Source organism: Hirundo rustica, chromosome 2, assembly GCF_015227805.2.
Source record: "Hirundo rustica isolate bHirRus1 chromosome 2, bHirRus1.pri.v3, whole genome shotgun sequence".
Classification (NCBI taxonomy): domain Eukaryota; kingdom Metazoa; phylum Chordata; class Aves; order Passeriformes; family Hirundinidae; genus Hirundo; species Hirundo rustica.
Genome location: NC_053451.1, coordinates 17,488,202 through 17,506,992, shown reverse-complemented (window position 1 = coordinate 17,506,992; position 18,791 = coordinate 17,488,202). Strand labels below are relative to the sequence as shown.

The following is an 18,791-nucleotide window of genomic DNA, read 5'->3' as shown; positions in this document are numbered from 1 at the left end:
TACGGCCAGGAGTCATGTGGACCTGAGTGAGCTAAGTGCTGTGTGAGTGCTGCTGTGTGTGTCTGTCTGTCTGTGCTCTGTTTGGCTGAGCTGTGCACACATCTGCTGCCAACAGGGGCTGGCCTCTGTTGCAATGTACCCCATTGTGGTGCACGTCTCCCTGGTGACGGTGCTCCCAGCGCCCCTTCGTGTGCATCCTTCCCATGGCCAGGGCTCACTCCGGGGATTGCTCATGATGGCATGGCAGCATGACCAGGCTGGCCGGGGTGGCACTGTTCCTGGGCCACTCCTGGCACAGCTGGGCTCAGCTGGAGGCTGCTGCTGTGTTCATTGTGCTCTTTTATACACTACCTCTGTCTTACTTGAGGAGACAATACTGCTGTTGTTCAGGGGGAAGCTGCTAACACTGCGCTAAATATCCAGTGTCCTTTGGGCCTGAGAGGTGAAGGCTTGGCACAATCTTTCTTCTCATCCTCTTCATTTTACTTGATTACTTCAATACATTAATTGCTCCCATGTTTTAAGTGTATTTTTTTTTGCCATTAATTTGGAGAATATTTCAGTCTTCAGATTTTGAGGATTATAACTCAAGTCTGAATTCCTGTTTCCTGTGACATATGGGAAACGTTAATTTTCCTGAATTCCTAGGACATTTAGGAAATTACAGCGTAACCTTTCTCTTTTGCCTGTTGGTCTCTTGAGGTTTTTTAATCCATCACATTTTCTTTGGGGACAGTCTCTCACCCAGGCAGCCCTTCTCTGGAAGGAGGTGGGCCAAGTGAGGGCTTGCTTGATTGAATATTCAGAGAACTGGAGCTGACAAGGACTGCTCAAAGCCCAAATATTGGATCACTGTGATTTGTGTTGGGACAGTGAATTCTGCAGTCGGACCTGAAAGCTGTGCTTGTAGACAGCTACACATATTAAGAGAGAAATTTCTCCAGCCTTCACCTACTTGTGGCAGAGTAAACAGTAATCACAGAAGCACAGGCGGGTGTTAGTACTGCTTCTTTCTTTAGTCATACTTACTTTTGTGCTGGTTCACAATGAAATGTGACCATGTATGTTTGAGCCAATGTAATCATATGTTGGTACTTATCAGCGCTTAATTTACTAGCTGATAGTATCCTATGGTCTGATTTATCTTCTTCATTGTTTCTTTTTTAAAAAGCACAAAAGGGACTAATCAGCAGATACTTTTCTGCTCAGTCATCTTCCTGAAGCAACTATTGGTGCACTAATTATTCACTGATTATGAATTTTTATTTATCTCTAAGCTTATTTATTATAGAATGGATTGTCTTTATACATAATGAATTCAAAGGAAAAAATAATCTCCAGATTTATTATTTATTGTTATTATTGTTTTATCTTGTATCTGCCATCATGGTCTGACAGCTGTGGAAAAATCCCAACCTTGTTTGCTTGTCACAACTCAGGAGAAATGGTAAAGGTTTGCAAAACTTCCATGTGAACCTTGTCCGAGTTCAGAGCAGACTGTAATCTGATTTATCTGTTGTTTGCATGGCTTTCATTAGAGTTCCTTGAATTTTTTAACTGAATCGTTTCCCGAAGAGAGTTGGGAGTGGGGGAAGTGCCTTTCACTCACTGTCTTTCTTCTTTCTACTTGTGTCTCAGTGATAGGAGACAAGTCATAAAAATCAGGGTTTGGGAACTATGTTAAAATTTCTTGTTTAATACTTCCTTTTAAAGCTACAGCAGAAGGTTTTTATTGGATTTGTTTGGTTTTTTTTCTTGTTGATAAAACCATCAGAACCTGCTTTGAACAGTTCTGTTCAGTCTGCAAGTTTATTTAAAACACCTGGATTTTCCTTAGCTGAATTTTATGTTTAGTTTACTACTACTTTACTCATGGCCCCGACTGAAACTCCATGTGGGTTTGATTTCGGTGGTTTTCTTGTGCAAATTGTCTTGGTGCTCAGAGTTCAGTTGGGTGGTAGCACCAAGGTTGTGGGCTTGATCCCTGTATGAGCCATTCATTTAAAAACTGGATTCATGACCCTTATGGGTTCCTTCCAGTCCAGAATATTCTGTGATTCTGTGACTTGACTTGAATGCCAGTGAGACAGAAATAATAACTTTGCAAAGTTCCCTGCAGAACCAGAAGACAAAGCAAGATGAAGTGAGTATGATGTTTGTATTTGACCCTTAATATATTTTGTACTGTATATATATATATCTGCCTCAGAAGAGATTTATTTGTATTGTATATGCACAGTAATGACTGTTATCAGTCCTTCTGCTGTATTTATTTGAGCAGAGATGGGCTCAGGGCTTTGGTTAGACATTTTTAAATGCAAACTCATAAATTTCACTAACATATTTGCTGTTAGTTCTTGCCTCTTGAAACATGGTGGGTGCTAAGAGTGTTAGCAGAGGAAAAAGAAATGGAAAATAGTTTTAGTATTAATGGTTAAGATTTTTGTACATTTGGCCTGTCAGAAGAGACTTGTGTGTCATTTCAGAGCAGTGCTTGGTGGTGTACTTCCAATGAGAGGAACCTGACAGTCTTAAATGGTGAGTTGGGGAATTGGCAGGTAGCACTTGTCTATGACATGGCATCTCCCTTGGCTACTCTGGGCAACGTTCATGCTGGTGTTTAGGATTGGTCCTAGAGTTGTCCGAAACCATCCTAAGCAGTATTGAACTGCCTTTCATCTATTCTGTTACACAGAGAAAAGCTATCCATATAATGAGCTTATCTTGCTTACTCAACACCGAAACATATCCAGACTTCCTCATGTTTTGCAAAATGGAGCTCTTCTAGGCTTGGACTTTGGACTGTGGACTCTATTTTCCAGCATTACAAAATTAAAAGGTGAGCTGGGCAGGAAGGGAGGATCAAGGAAGTAGGGCAGTAGTTTGCATCCAGTGCCCACATGGAAGGTGTGACACTGCTTAGCCCAGTTCTGGGCAGCAGAGTGGAGCAGGTCTGGCAGGTGAGTGACGGTGCTGCAGCTCACACTGAGGTGCTTGGCCGAGCCTGGCCCCTGAGCAGTCTGCCCCTGACATCAGCAAGTAGCAGCCTGCAAGTTCAGGGTGTGGGAGCTTGAAGAGAATGAAGATGAGTCTGAGCACAGGAGAAGGTGGGGGGTTCTTACTGTGGATGTAGATGCACATCTGGTGAATGCAGTGGCTTTAGTCTTGCTTGTATATCCCCAAAGCAGTAGAGTTCACTTTTAAACAGGCTGGGAAGAAAACCTCTCTGGAATAATTGTTCTGACCTCTTGACCATTTTGGTGCTGGGAGAGGAGAAGCCAGAAAACAGGCAGCTGCTTGAGGCAAAGTACTTAAACTGTGTATTCTTGAATAATTGCACATATGGCTTGTTATTACAGATTCAGGTTAGTTATACACTGTTTTATTACTGTTGTTTCTCTGCCTGGTGTGCAGTCCATGAATGCCAAGCACACTGGTGGCATTCCTCTGCTCACACTGATTGCTGCTATGTGCAATTTAAGGGCATATTTGAGGCACAGTAGACCTCTGTGTGTGTCCCTGATGGGAAGTAGTAGATGTTTGTTAGGGAGCACCTATGAGTTTTTAGCCTCTTACTGTGTCCCATAGGTGAAAAAAAAAAAAGAGTTAGTACTAGATTTTGCAGACTGACAATCTGTTGGCTTTTACTTAGGGACTACTGTCATAATATATTGAATTGCATAGGGAAATGGTGGAGTCACCAACTCTGAAAGTCTTCAGAAATTTGTGGATATGACACTTGAGGATAGTGTTGTAAAGAAAACAGCAGCGATAGACTTGATGGTCTCGGAGGTCTTGTCCAACCTTAACAGTTCTATGATTCAGAGTAGAAATGCTGACAGCAAAAAGACCCATATTCTATTAAACAGACTCTTTGGAGGAAAGAATAATAGGGAAATGGTGTCTTTGCTCCTAACACATGCTGGATTTTGCTGTTGGTACTGACTTAACTGAATGTTGGAGTTTAAGAAGCACCTGAACTGTAAGGTTGAAAAACACTTTTGAGCAGGGATTTTTGGCTCAAACAGGAAAAGGGCTTCTGCCAAGATGCTCATCTGTTCCCATCTGGCTAAGCCTTTGGAAATACTTTCTTTGCATACCTGTCTCAGGTATCAGAGGCACCATTTAGCCAACCAGGGTTTAGGACTTAGATAGAGGACACGAATATTTTGATTTAAAATTGGGTTGCCTACGGAAGTCTGGCTAAGCATAGTCAAGTGTGACTTGAGGTTTACTTGAATATGCAGTATTTAATATGACATCCATATGCTGTTTTTGTAAGACTTTTCATCTTGACTTGAACTCATAGCTTACCAATCCCTAATAAGCAGATTTTTTGGTCAGGGGACCACTGTTTGGGACAAAACTTCAGGCAAATCTTCAATGCTTATTAAAGCACAGAGAAATTGTCTAATGTGGGGAACAGAACTGACTCAAAAATCATTTGAAGTATAGATCAGATCTAAATGCAGTCCTTTTGGCAATGAAAAATAAGTTATTGGGGTTTTTTTCTTTGACAAATACTTAAACCAGCTTTGTTTTTTAGCTCAACAGATGGGTAGAAGAGCCAGAGCATATGGTGAAAAGCAAATAAATTTTATGCTAAGAACAAGTATGTAGGACTAACTGTGGTAAGAGTATGGTGATTTACTTAAATAACACCTTTAATGGTAATCCTATCAGCTCTTTGGTTTAGGTTGTTAAATCAGTCTCTATTTTGCATTAAAAAAAAATCAGTCCTACTAATTCAATACATCTGTTTTGTTGAATTGTATTTACTTCTGTATGCATATTTATTTCTCTACAAGTCTTACCAAGTAAACTGTTAATTGTAGGGACTGGAATAGGAATGTCAGCTTTAGAACTGTGTGCTGCAACTGCTTATGTTTTATATTGCAGAATATTTATGCATTGTGTGTTGTCCATTTAAACAGTACTTCTCTTACCCTTTGTTAGACCTGTCATACCATCTACATTGAACTGCAGTGTATTCTTATTTTTGAAAGAAATGTTGATCAGCACATTCTATATAAAAATAACTTAGATGGTTCTTTGATTTTTCTCAATGTCAAATGTATTTTCCAGGTGGATTTTTTTTAATTTATACTGTGGAAGGGTGCAGAGGGGATCAGGCGAAGAGGAGTTACCAATTCTCAATATTTATTTTGTGCAGTTTGTCTTCTTTTGGCAGTGTGTGCTTTACCCACCTGTCTGATTCAGTTTTGTGAAACCAGGATGCCTCATCTGAACTGCAGATAAATTTGGGGTTTACATCTGTTTCTTCTGCTTTATATCATTGGGGGTTTTAATCCTGCAAATAAAAAGTACAACTTGAGCTACTCATCCCTGCTGTATGTTCTGTACTGCTGACTGTTTTGATACATGATGATTATGTTGTGAGCCAGCTAACATCAGCTGAGCTTAGTAACTTCTCGGTGTCATTAAAGGCTGTTTTGGGATTTTTTTTTTTTGAAGTGCTACATCTTGCTGCATTTGTGTCCCCTGAGTAGGCAGACCCAGACATCATCTTTATCATTAGGATGTGCTGACACCTTCTCAGTGCAAGTAGTAGTGCAGAGGGATTAGAAATCTGTGTGTGTTTGCACCTGTGTGTACACAGAGCTAACATCTTGGCCTGACTGCACTGGGACAAAAGCATGCAGATCCCTGTATCCTGTTCTGTCCTGGAAGGCAAGTACAACTTCTGTGCAGCCTCTACTGCTGTAATACAGGTGGTGAAGCTCCATTGTAATACTTGATCAGGAAACAAAGCATTGATAATGATTCCTGGAGCCTGGGCTAATGTGGGATGCTTGTAACCCAGTGAGATCAGACACACCCTTCTTTTGGGTTGCTTTCAGCGTGCCTGTCTTGAAGATGTTGGGAGTACTGGGGGTGGCAAGAGGGAGAGAATGGATGGCCCTATTCCCTCATGTTCTCAGACAATAGTAACTGAGGGGAAGCTATCTGTAGATTTTTTTTTTTTTTTTAGTCCCAAAGTTAGAGCTGGGAATTCTGAGCTTAATTACTACCTGTTTTCTCAGACCTCGAAGTAGGTGTTTGCAAACTAGCCCTAATTAGCAGTGACTCAAACAAAGCTAACCATAGGTGTCAGTAATGTCTGCAATGTGGTGTAGGCAGGGAGTGTGCTACTAGGTTTTTCAGAATATACTTATGCAGTACAAATCTAAAGTGACTAGCATAAGCTACCAGTGTGTAAAAAGCTGATGGTTAAATAGCTTGGAGTGGCACTGTGGCTCCCACCCCCCATATACTGTTTCCTCAGGCCAGGGAAATGATGTACCTTAGAGGGGACTTGAGGTGCAAGAGTGATTTCATCATATTGCTTCCCCAGGGGATTTAATGGATTATTTTTTTAGTCTGTGTGACTTTAGCAATGCTGGACAAGGTCACACATGTATATACACGCATACATATGCATGAAGTAAATTGTTATTTTGAAAGCATGCAATGGGACTGCAAAAACAAGAAGCATGTTCTGTGACAAATTTATGCAGGTCCTTTATACTGAGTTTCACTATTGTCACAAGCCTGTGATTAGCTGTTCAAACAGAATCCTGAATTGCATGTGTCTTACTATTTACGTCTTAAGGGATGCTGCTGAACCTGCGTGCGGTTTTTTTAGCTGTGGAGGATAAACTCCTCCACGCTGTCTGAAGGACAGCCAGTTTGGAATCTGGTGTATGCCGCCAGCAGCTCTCGTTCCATGTCTAGCTGGAAGGTGAGCAAAATGCTGGCAGGCTCTGGAGCTGAGTAATGGTAACATCATTGATTCTTCTCATCAGTTAGGTGACACACCAGGCACTTGCATTCGACTAGAAGAGCATTTGACCAAAAATCCTCTCTTCAATTTAAATGTACTAAGTGTGGGGTGAGTTTGTCATGCTCTTGGGTGAGCAGATGCTGGAAAAAGAAACCAAGTGAAATTTGAACTACTGCTTGTTAGTGAGTCCAGCTGCTTTTCTTGGGGATCAGGGTTTGATCCATTCAGCTGATGGTGCCACTGCCTGAAGTCAAGACAAAGTGGATTCTTCTGGAAAAGATGGTGAATGCGACCAGGATCATTAGCAGGTAACTTGCTGTGTGGATAAGCTGTTAATACAATAACACTGAAAATCAACTTTCCCTCAGTTTAGGGATTTGTTTAAATTAAAAGCAAAATTTGCTTAGTGTAGAAAATGGCTTGTTGTTTTTGTTCTTTCTTGTATGTCTCTTATCTGCAGTAGTAATAAAATTACCTTGGGGGAAGAACTTTGGGGTGGTGCAGAGTCTGCTCAAGGAAGAAGCTCCTGTTGTACACATAGCTGTGTAGGTTTATATCTGGAGGTTAAATAAAAATTTGGCCTCGGAGTCACTACTGTTCCTTTCAGCAACCAGTGAGAATGCATGCCCATGGCAGAACTGCTTACATGGCCAAATTGTGGATTAAAGTTTCCAACATAATCTGTAGTCTGAAATTGCATATGGCTGTAAATTGGGTAGTATATCAGAGATGTGAATGCTTCTTGCCTCTGCTTTGAGATTATTTTTTTTCTCTATGGTTCAAAAGAAAAACAACCCCATTTGTTGCAAGATATTATTTCTTAGCCTGGCTTGTAACCTAAAATTGGTGCATGGGTTATTTTCTGCTGCCTTATCTGTAATGGGCAGTTTCTTGGTGGAAGAAGGGAAGAAACTGGCAGTACCTTAGGCACTAGGAGCATCAAGGGAGCTTAGCTGGTAGCTGCATAAAGTGGGAAGTGTATGGTACAATGCCAGCACAGACTGTCCCTTGATGATTCAGGCAGATGGATGAACCTTTAAAAGGGTTCTGGTGGCTCAGGAGATGCTGGGCAATGTGTTGGTCTTCATGCAAAGGCTTGCAGTGAAATGGCATAAAAGCTTGGCTGGTGTGTGCGAAGCCCAGATGGCATGTCATGCTTGGGTTTGAAAGTGTATTTTCTGTTTGACCAGAGTTGCAAGTGCCATTGTTGTTTCATCTCTTTTGTAATCATGAGGAAGTTTTGATACAGTTTGTGCAGATGCTATTTGGGTGGCTCAGCAGAAAGACAGTCAAATGGCAGGCCCAGCCATGTCCCCCTGGCCCCTCACTGTATACTGTGGAACAGCACCTTGGCGTACCTTCAGGTATGTTTGCAACTCTAATACTGAATTCCTCTTGGACTGGACATTTGTGAATGCAAAATACAGAAGAAATTGAGAGCTGAGTTATTTCTATCGTGTTGGTTCTTACAAATACTCCCTAAGAAAGGGAAAACAAAATTGCCTAGGAGGTGTTTCTCCCTGCATCAAAGTCATCCTTTGGCAGATTGGGTGGAGAACGCGTTTATTTGGTGAGGTCTGTGTACATGAGACTCAAATGTGGTAAAAATATTTTTCTTTAATTTTTTTGCTGAACATTCACTTTTTATTTTGTTCACAGCAACTGAGCAAAGGGTTGGGTTTTGGTATTCCTGGGTTTTCTTTGCTTGAAATTGCAAAGCCTTAAATCACGAATGCAAGAAAGAAACAAAAACTATCCAAAGAGGCTGGAGCAGTGGAAAGGGAGGAGGAAAGGTATGCAGCAGTGATAGTGCTGTAACTTGCCCTTTGGAACAAAAAATAAAGCTCTTGGTTTGGAACGCTTTTTTTGAGACAGAACAAATTATTACACCAAGTTCACTCTTTGAACCACATCCAATACAAAGTTCATTTGATACATTAAATGCAGTTCCACGTTTGCAAATATGCACTTCTCCTGAGAAAAATAACAATTGCTAGTATTTCAGCCTAAATATCTCAAATGCCCACAGTTTTGGTTCTTTTTCTCTATTTCTGCTTTTCTTGAGGAATCATGACCTGAACTCTGAAGCAGCCAACTCATTAGAAGCAGCCAACTCATCCTGTGTGATAGCGAATAGTGCTGGAAAATGTGCTTTGGTCATTGCCAAAACAAAAAAATAAAGAAGCGTGTACTGCAAAGATAATCCCCTTCTGGCCCTCCATCAATCTGTCTTGAAAATCGCTCTTAGTAACAGGGTTGTCTGAGGATCACTGGCATAGGCTCTCTCAGCAGGATGACTCCTTTGCTGCACACCGCAGCCACATACAGGGAGAGATGAACTGGTATTTCTCAGGGCTGGTTTTCCCCGTCTGCCGGGCACGTTCACCATGCAGGCATGCACAATGCTGGCAAAAACACTCAAAGCCAGACATACCCTTCCAGGTTTTAAGATCCAGAATGAATCCAAAACTCAGTGTAGATTTTCTTAAATATGTCCACAAAGGAAGAGCAAGGCTGCTGCAAGAAGAGTATACACTAGCAGAGTCTATGTAGTTTGGAGGATCCTAGAAATTCCTACGAAGTAATTGATTGTTTACACGGTACTAGTTCTGGAAAAAGTTTTGGTGGTGCCAAATTGGGAAAGAGAATTGAGATTGTTCAGCCTGGAAAGGAGCAGGCTTGGGATGACCTAATTGTGGCCTTCTAGTACGTGAAGGGAATCTGTGAGAAAGATGGAAAGGGGCTTTCTACAAGAACATGTAGCGACAGGACAAGGGGGGAATGGTTTGAAACTGCCAGCAGGTTTACATTAGATGCTAGGAAGAAATTCTTTATTGTGAGGGTGGTGAGGCTCTTGCTCCCCACCAGAGAAGAGAAGCTATGGCTGCCCAACCCCTGAAAGTGTTCAAGGCTAGGTTCAATCAGGCTTTGAGCAACCTGGTCTAGTAGAAGGTGGCCCTGCCTATAGCAGGGGGACTTGGAACTAAATGTGCTTTAAGGTCCCTTCTACCCCAAGCCATTCTATGATCTTCAGATCACCTGGATTTGGTGCACAAAGGAGATGGCTTTTTCAGATGGTTACTTGACTGTCATCTCTCGGAAAGATTTACTAAAAACTAAGCTATGAAAAAAAAAAAGTCTTCTTTATGGCAACAAACTAGATAATTACAATCTCATCTTCTTGCATTTATTGCCAAGAACAAGAACTTTTAAGTAGCTTAATTTCCCTTCCACGTGTCCCTCCCTCCTGTCTTAAGGCTAAGTTTGTCCCCTTTCCAAGGCTGAAGAATAATGTAAGCAGCATTAATAAATGTACCATGGAACTGGCTTCTCAAGATCAGGATTATAGTGCAATTCTGTTTACCCAAAACTGAAATGAGAGACTTGGCCATTGAATTGGTTCTCTGTTACAATCCTGTGACTCTTCAAACAGAAGAGGCTGTTAGAGACAGGTTTTTAATAGAGACTGAGGAAGACAGCTGAAAATCAAGCTTCCAGAGAGCACTGGAACGCCCACTAAACCTATGTGCTTTTGTAGATGGCTAACAAGCAATCAGTTTGAAGTTCTTGTTTTCATGCCCTGCTAGCTGTGAGCACTTTAAAAAAGATGAGAAGAAAAATCCTTCACACTGTCCTTATACCTACTGAATTTCATAGATAGGTCTGTCCTGCTGTCCCCCTGCTTCTTGGAGGGCATGGGCTGGCAGCTGCCCGGATGTCTCCCATGTCTTCTGTTGTTGATGTGCGGTTGCCCTGTCCTGTTCCTGGGACCTTGCTTTGGAGGCTGCTGTGGCTTTAGTGGTTGTCATACATGCTTTGTGCCTGTGGAATGGATTGGCAGGATTTCTTTCATGGGTCTCAAGCTTTGCCAAAACTGCAAGAAGTTTTGGAAGTGGCAAACTGAAAAACCTGTTATTATGTTTGCTTAGAAGAAAACAGCGACTGCCTTCTCATATGCTGCAAATTACAGTGGTGATCATTACACCTGCTGAGATGACAGAGGTGTTGCACTACATTCATTAAAGCCTGAGGAACACTCCTGCTCCAGTGCTGAGGACTACAAATCCATAGCCTGACACTAGTCTGAGCAGACCGAAACCCTGCCTCCCACATATAGACTCAGGAACACCCTCTGAGAAATGCTGGGGTGCTGTCTCACCTGGCTCTTCCTGTGACACACCTCCCTGGGGAATTCGGACCTCCAGGGTCAAACTTAGGTTCAAGCATGTGTTTTGAAATACCACCTTTAAGGGCACCACACCTTATTCTTTTCTTTAAGACTCCTGGATGTAGTAGGACAGGAGAAGAATGAGCAGACCCTGCCTGTCCTATCTCAAGCTCATGCTTAGACCTCTGTCTATCAGCATCAATCTGGTCTGTCCAGCAAGTCTCATTATTAATGCTGGTGAAGTTCCTTTCCTAACTCAAAGGTAGCTGGCACATGTAACTGTGTCCTGCAACAGAGTTAACTGAGGTATGGCTTTCTGGCTCCAAGCTGAGACAGTATTTGGACTGATTTTTTTTTTCCAGATCTGATTGGTCTAGGAATAGTGTTGAAAGCTGCTTTTTAGTTTCAAAGCTCTTAACCATCCTACTGAATTATTGGCATTGGCGAGATGCCACCAAGCGGAACAGAGTCCAGTTCTGGTAAGGTGGTAGAACAGCTCTCTTACTTTGGTGGTTTTTATTGAATAACAACCACAAAAGACCACCTAATACTCATCCAAGTATTTCCTCCTGCTCTGATGGGAGCAGGATGTATAAATAGCATTGAGTCTGATGGAAATGTCAGCTCTTCTCTCATGCTTCTCTCTTTTGTGTGTGCCAGGTTAAGGAAGAGGAGAATTCAAAAAATGCAAGGAATCCTCATTTCACTTTTTTCCTTGCTTATTTCAAAGTGCCAGAGTCAGAAGCCAGTACCTTAACATGTCTTCTCTATATTATCCCATGACACGCTTCTTTGTGATTTTGATACCTGGAGAGGAAACATCCTCCCCCAGGGGTGTTTTGGACTCCTGTTATTGTATTTGCTGATGTTTGTAAAACCCCATTTGCTGTCCTGTCTGTTAGTTGTTCTGTTTCAACACACCCTTAGCTGACCTATGCTCCAGAGAACTGTTGGCATGCTTGAGGAAGGAAACTAATCTCTCTTTCAAATTGGAGTGCAGCACGTAAACTCACTGGTGTGGCAGAAGGAGCAGTAGATGTGCTGTGGGTGGTGCTAAACTGGTTTGGAGAGAGCTGGGAACTGCATGAAGTGTGGAACAAAAAACTTTATGCTGTGATGGGATGGAGAAATTAGCATTTATGTGCTAGCAGACAGCAGACTTTGTTGTGTGGAGGTGTTAGAGCTTTAAAAGCACTGTGGGCTATAGAATGAGCACTTTGGAAAGTCTTTGAGCCCCAGCAATGTCTTTGCCTTGGAGAAGGCAAAGGAGAAGGTCACCAGAGATGGTTAAAAAAGCTTTAGCTGCTGAGCTCACTAAACATTTCTTCCAGTTCAATGGCCTATGCAGAATGATGTGTTTAGTCAATGTTTAATTCCTAAGCAACAAATGGTGATTGTCATACTAGAAGGCACTTGTGTTGACTGAAGCAATGGAGGCCAAGGATTAAAAAGGTCGTACAGGGAGATCACTTTGGCAGCCTCAAAGCTCTCACGTCTAGGTCGGGTCCCTTCTCAGCAGGAGAAAACAAGGAGAAGTTGATGCTGCCTTAAGGCCAAAAAAGGTTTTCCAATTAGAAAACAAACCAGTCGTTTTAAAAAAAATAATTCTCTGTAGGAAAAAAAAGGGAAATGTGAACTATGGATAGCTGAGGGAAGGCAGGGGAAAGGAGGAAATTGAGGCATTTACTCTTTCCCTGGTGATGGGAGAGCAGGAGTGGAGCAGCAGGGACAGGCTGACTGACAGCAGGAGGGGAAAAGGGCAGCAGCTGTTGAGGAGGTTGAGGGCTGCTTGAGTAGTTCAGATCTGGAGAAGAGATGAGAGAGGACTGCAAACAATGCCTTCAAGTTGCAGGAGAAGATCTGGATGGGATGTCAGGCAGAAAACTCGAGGAAGTTTCTTGTTGAATGAGTCAGAAATGAGAAGAGCCCTCTCAGCTGAGAGCCTCTAACCCTGTCTCACCTTCAGCCTTTTGCAAGATCTGATTGTCAAGGGCCCTGGGCTCTGAGCAGCCATCAGGGCTGTTTATCTCCAAGCCTGGCCTGGTTTTGTCTGGAGCTGCTTTATCCAAGGATTCTGTTAACTCAGGCTTGAAGTGGAGAGTGGGGGTAAGCATGTGACATTCCTGTCTCCTATGAAACTGACTCAAAGCATGTGAAGTTTACAAGTCTGTTTATAAAGTTTGGCCCAGGCCAATGGGACTGGCTTGGCTGTTTCCTACATACAGCAGTTAGCTCACTTCTGTATCAGTGCTAGGAGAATTTGGATTATTTGTCCTTTACTGTTCTTTATTTTTCATGTTTTATACATTAACATGCATAATAGCAATTATTTGGTGCTTTTCCAACTCAGCTGAGTAGAGTACGTGGAGATTTTGTGATACAGACAAAGAGAAAGTGCTGTTCAAACCACTGCATTTTCCAGGTTGTGACTCAGTCTTTGGGATTGCTTTGTCTTAAAGATAGATACAGCTATAACCAATTTGTTTTTGTTAGGCTGTTACTGAGCCTGGACATGTGTAACGCAGACCAGAGTTCTGTTTCAGTTTTAGAAGATTAGGCAAGATTGAGTAGATTTTCTTTGATCTACCAAGACACCTCCACTGCTGATCTACTCAGAGAGGGCAAGACTGCAAGTTAATACAAGGGCTTACTTGTGGCCAGGACACACTACTTCTTCCATACTGGATATTGACTCCAGCACTTATTTGCTGGGCACCAGGAATAAGTTCTTGCCCATGTAATTTCCAGCTGCAAGATGAGTTTAGTTCTAAATTATTGATCTGTGATGATTTCAGTCATGGCAATGATTAATTTTGCTGATGGGTTGATGATTTTGTAAGCATCTAGGGCAGCTTTGCTAGTCATTGTTTATGAGGTATTTGCTACTTTTCCTTTTCAAATTTCATGCTGTTTACCTCGAGAATGAAGAATGAATGCTGTATAAAAGTGGCATGTCCTACAAGCTGGTATTACTTCACTCAATGTTAGCAGGGCTGAGCTGTTCAGCAGTAAGGGTGCACATTCCAAAGCAATTAGAACAGTTTCGTAAGTAAATACTGCTCAGCAGCTGATAAAATGCCTTTCAGATATCTTTGTAAAATAGATTCAGGTGACCAGTAAAAAACTACTTTCTTTAATCTTTGCAGTCAAATGTGAAAATGCTTATTTTGATTCGTTACAGCTTTTTCCATTTAAAAATTGCTCTGAATTGAAAGTAGTTCATTTGTCTTGCTGAAATACCTTGCAACTGAGTCACAGGGAAAAGAAATGGTGACAATCATGGATTCCCCACCCTATGTGCTTCATCAGGGTCTCTGTCCTCTCTGAGCATAACCACACATTGAAATCATTTGATGCTTGGCTTACTGTGAGTATAAAAACTTCTAGGGAGGAGGAAGGACAAGTGGGAGGGTGGAAACAAACAAAAAAAAAATTTAAAAAAGGATTTCCTCTGACTATAAACTGGTGTACAAAATTGCAATTCGACTGGGAAGCTCTGCAAACTGAAGCATGCCTCTTTTTTGCTCAGAATGAGCATGGCTTCAAGCTGCAGCACTGATTCCCAAACTTCTTGGACCAGCATTTACCCATATTGTCCCTTGTCATAGAGCTTTGAATTCTCAAACTCAGAACAGGGGCGTGGTCTCCAGGCCCCTTTGCAGGCCCATTAGCTATCTGTATTTCCAGCTGTGAGAACTTCTACCCTAGGACACTCTTTGGGTAAATGCATAGAATGATGGCCATTATGTACACCAAGGCCAAAGGTAAAGATCTTTTTTCAGAAGTATTCTTTCAGAAACTAAACAAAACAGTCTTTTAGATGTGCGTTTGCTTTTCTCTTGTTACCCATGTTTTCCTGATTTTCTTTACTTTCTTTCTTTTCTATCTTTTTATACCTCTTGGCTAGTGTTACTTTCTGGGGATTGTTTCCTTTTGTTGAATCATAAAATAGTGTGAGTTGGAAGAGACCTTTAAAGACCATCTAATCAAAAACCTCTGGAATAAGCAGGGACATTCTCAACCGGACCAGGTTGCTCAGAGACCTGTCTAGCCTAACCTTGCATGTTTCCAAGAACGAAGCATCCACCACCTTTCTGGGCAACCTGCTTCAGTGTTTTATCACCCTCATTATAAAAAACTTGCTCTTTATAGCTAATGTCTTGGTTTTGAAAGACAGTTGTCTGCGAAGGAGAGCTAGACCCTCCCTTGGCATGGAGAATGTGAACCCCCTTCCCTCCAAATTATAATAATTTTGCAATTAGGGGCTTTCAGGCAAAGATATGGGAATAGGAGTAACAGTTCTTTACTAGGAATATAGGAATGTTAAAAAAAAGAGAAATACAAATGTAGTAGTAAAAAAAAACAAACAAACAAAACCACCAAGCAAGGAAGCAAACAAAAATCCTAGAAAAACCCTGACAGAGTCAGGGATAAGACCTTGGCACCCTGTTGGTCAGTGTGTTGGAAGCAGTCCAAATAAGCCCTCCTGGAGTAACAGATGTGGTTCTGTGGAGTAGAGATGGTCCTGTAGAAAGTCCAGTGGTGACGAAATGGGTCCAGTCTTCCTCTGGGAATCCAGTGGGAAAACCTGATATCTTGTGTCCTTCAGTCCCAGTTTTTATCCAGCTAGGAACAGTTGGCTCCTCCCCCACTGGGTGCAGCATCTCCCAATGGGATGATGGAATGTGTCATGCCATTGGTGGGCCCTAATGGCCCATTATCAGAAGATGTCCCCCTGGAGGATGGAGGGGTGGTGAAAGAGATAAGAAACACTGCCCCACCTGGATTTAATGGCTGGGCCATCATCAGAAGGCATCCGCCCCCCTCCCCCCCAGAGTTACAAGAGAAGGATAAAACATCTCCCAAAATACAGCCTTCAACAGATGAAATAGAATACACATTTTTAGGTTACGTAATCCAAGACAGCTAATCTAAATCAGCCTTCTCGTTTAAAACCATCACCCCTTGTCTTACCATAACAGGACCTGCTAAAAAGTTTGTCCTTATCTTTCTTACAATCACAGAATCATCAAGGCTGGAAGAGATCTCTAAGATGATCAAGTCTAGCCATTAAACCCAGGACTGCTGAGACCACTTTAAGTATTGAAAGGCTACTCTAAGCTTTCGTGTCCCAGGAAGAACAACCACGGCTCGTTTTGCTTATGCTCACAGGAGAGGTGCTCCAGTCCTTAGATCATCTTCATAGCTCCTCTGGATCCACTCCAACAGGCCCATATTGTTCCTGTGCTGAAGTCCACGTGGCTCCTTTGTGAAGGATGGCTAGAACCCTATGGAGGGATAAGTTTTTTCAAAAACTTGGAGAGTGGTGCTGTGATGAGTTGCACAAGAAGGCAGGCAGGGGGGAAGGCAGGACACTCACTGGAAGCTCCAGCTACAAAGCCAAACATGTGAAGGGTGAGTAGGGCTGAGGAGCTGTAGAGAGTGGAGGTGTGCCTCAAGCAAAGGCAGCTCAAGTTCAGCCTGGACAGTGCATGAGCCAAACCCTAAATCTGTTTACTTTGACTGGGTAACTTAAGACCTGCACTTGGACACTGTGGTCCAGGCCCTGGCCAAGCATATGGAGCATTAGCCCGTGTGAGTATGAGGAAGAAATAATCAGCTTTGGCAGTCCAAGTCCCAAGCTTGTAATTTAAGCACACCCTGAACTTTAAACCTATGTGTAGCCCTATTTCCAATACAGCACTTGAAAATGTGTCCTTGCTCCAATCCTTCACCCTGAGGAAGAAAACAGAATTTATAAAGAAGATTTTGAGCATAAAGTTGCCTTTTGTCCTGTATTGTACTGGAGCACGCAAATAAGTAGTCACACAAAAAGATCTCCTTAATTTCATTTACTCCAGTTAGCAGAAGTAGAACTAGCATTGGCTTGGGGTTTTTTTTTGGTTGGGGGTTTTTTGTGTGTGTTTGTGTGTTGGTCTTGTTCTGTTTTGATGCGGTTCTCCTGGGGATGGTTGTATGTGACACTGTAGCTTGAGAATTGTCAAAGAACTGGCGTGGCATTTTTCTGTGGATATCCAGGAGGTTGCTAATGGCATGTATCTGGCAAGGTTCCAGATGTGATCAACTGTCAGAAGATATTCCTTCTGACTCTTGCCCAGACACTTTCTTCCCCTTGCTACCCCTTCAAGCTTTCTTCCAGAACAGCGTCTCATACTTACATTTGGTAAAGCCCACTTCTGCTGGAAACCTTGACCAGCTCTGTGGAGTACCTGCAGCCTGATGTGACATCCAGGTAAGTTAAATCCACTTTTTATCTTCCTGCCTCCCAGGTCTAAATATAAAAAAATCTGTGCTTCCACGTGTCGTTCTTTTATTATCCCAAGTTAAACTAAATAGGGAATCCTGTTGATTATGCTGTGCAATTGTATTTATGGCATGATTGTCTTCCTCAGCTAGACTAATTTTTTTTTTTAAACAGAAAACAACAAACCAAATATTTCCAGAATGAGGTGACTAAAGCTTTCTAACACCTCTAGGACCTTCAGTTCACAAGAAGTGTCCTGATACTGGTTTGCTGTGAGTCAAAACCTAAACAAAATCATTGTCAAACTTACTTCCACCGCTGATCTTTACTACATTAAAGGCAAAGGTACAAATTTTACCTGGAAGAGCTTTAAAGAACCTTCTTTAAGTTCCAAGGACGTATGAAAACTTTGTGGAAAAAGTAAGAGGAAGCTTCCATAATTTTATGTTTAGTTTCAAGCTGGAGTCAGAGCCTTCATAGTATTTCTTGGCTTTGGTTTGCAAAGGGAGCTGCTTTGGCCATCAGCCAGCACAGGGTAACTTTCAGCCCTCTGCGTGGAGCCCTGCTCTCTGCAGGTCAGCAGCTGAGCCACAGAGTCTGGCCACAGGCGGGAGAGTTGGGTCCTGGCCAACTTGGCACACTACAGCCCTGCTGGGTAAGGATGCAGGAGGCCAAGAACTCAGCCTCTGGGAGAGGACCTGTAAGGAGCCTACCTCTGCCTCCCTTGGGAGGGTGCTGCTGCTTCATACCAGCATCCCTGTGGAAGGAAGGGGAGATGTCTCCATCACGCGGGACTGGATGGGAGGACTTTTAAGTCTCTGTTTCTTAATCCCACACTAAGTGGAACAGAGTTGAAATCTGCAGCAAAGTTCGCTCTGAATCCTGCAACTCTGAGTGATATTCAGACTGGTTAAAAAAAACCTACTTAAATCCTGTCATGGTTCTTAAAAGCCATGTATTCTTAGCTACTTCAAAGCTCTTGTGTCTTCTGCTAACCAGCAGAAATCCTATGTGTGGTCCCATGTGATGAGCAATGTGATTGACCTGCAGAGGAGGAACCTACGAAGTCCTCTCATGCAATAGAAACATAGAATCATAGAATGGATCGGGTTGGAAGGGACCTTAAAGATAATTTAGTTTCAGCACCTGTGCTATGGGCAGGGATGCCAGCCACTAGACCTTGTTGCTCAGGACTCCAACCAAGGTGGCCTTTAACACTTCAGGAGATGGGACAACTTCCCTAGGCAGCCTGTTCCAGTGCCTCGCCACTCTCACAGGAAACTACTTCTTCTTAATGTCTGATCTAAACCTTCCCCCTTTCAATTTAAACCATTGCCCCTTGTCCCGTCACTCTCTGCCCATACAAAAACTCCATCTCCCTCCTTTTTATAAGCTTCCATAAGGTACCGGAAGGCTGCAATGCGGTGTCCCTTGAGGCCTTCCCTTCTCCAGGCTACACAGGCCCAGCTCTCTCAGCCTGGGTTTGTAGAAGAGGTGGTCCACCCTGCTGATCACCTTCATGACCCTCCTCTGGCTTTGCTCCAACAGGCCAATGCCTTTCCTGTGCTGGGGAC

The 18,791-nt window shown here is 42.6% G+C and overlaps 1 protein-coding gene across 1 annotated transcript in view; it reads left to right on the top strand.

Annotated features, from left to right (window-relative positions):
- Positions 1-6,728: 6,728 nt before the first annotated feature.
- The window catches only part of PHLDB2 (pleckstrin homology like domain family B member 2), a 121,385-nt gene continuing 109,322 nt past the window's right edge, over positions 6,729-18,791 (top strand). Inside the window, exon 1 of the mRNA XM_040057197.2 lies at positions 6,729-7,092. The gene's annotated coding sequence lies outside the window, so the exon portion shown is untranslated. The remainder of the gene's footprint in view (positions 7,093-18,791) is intronic.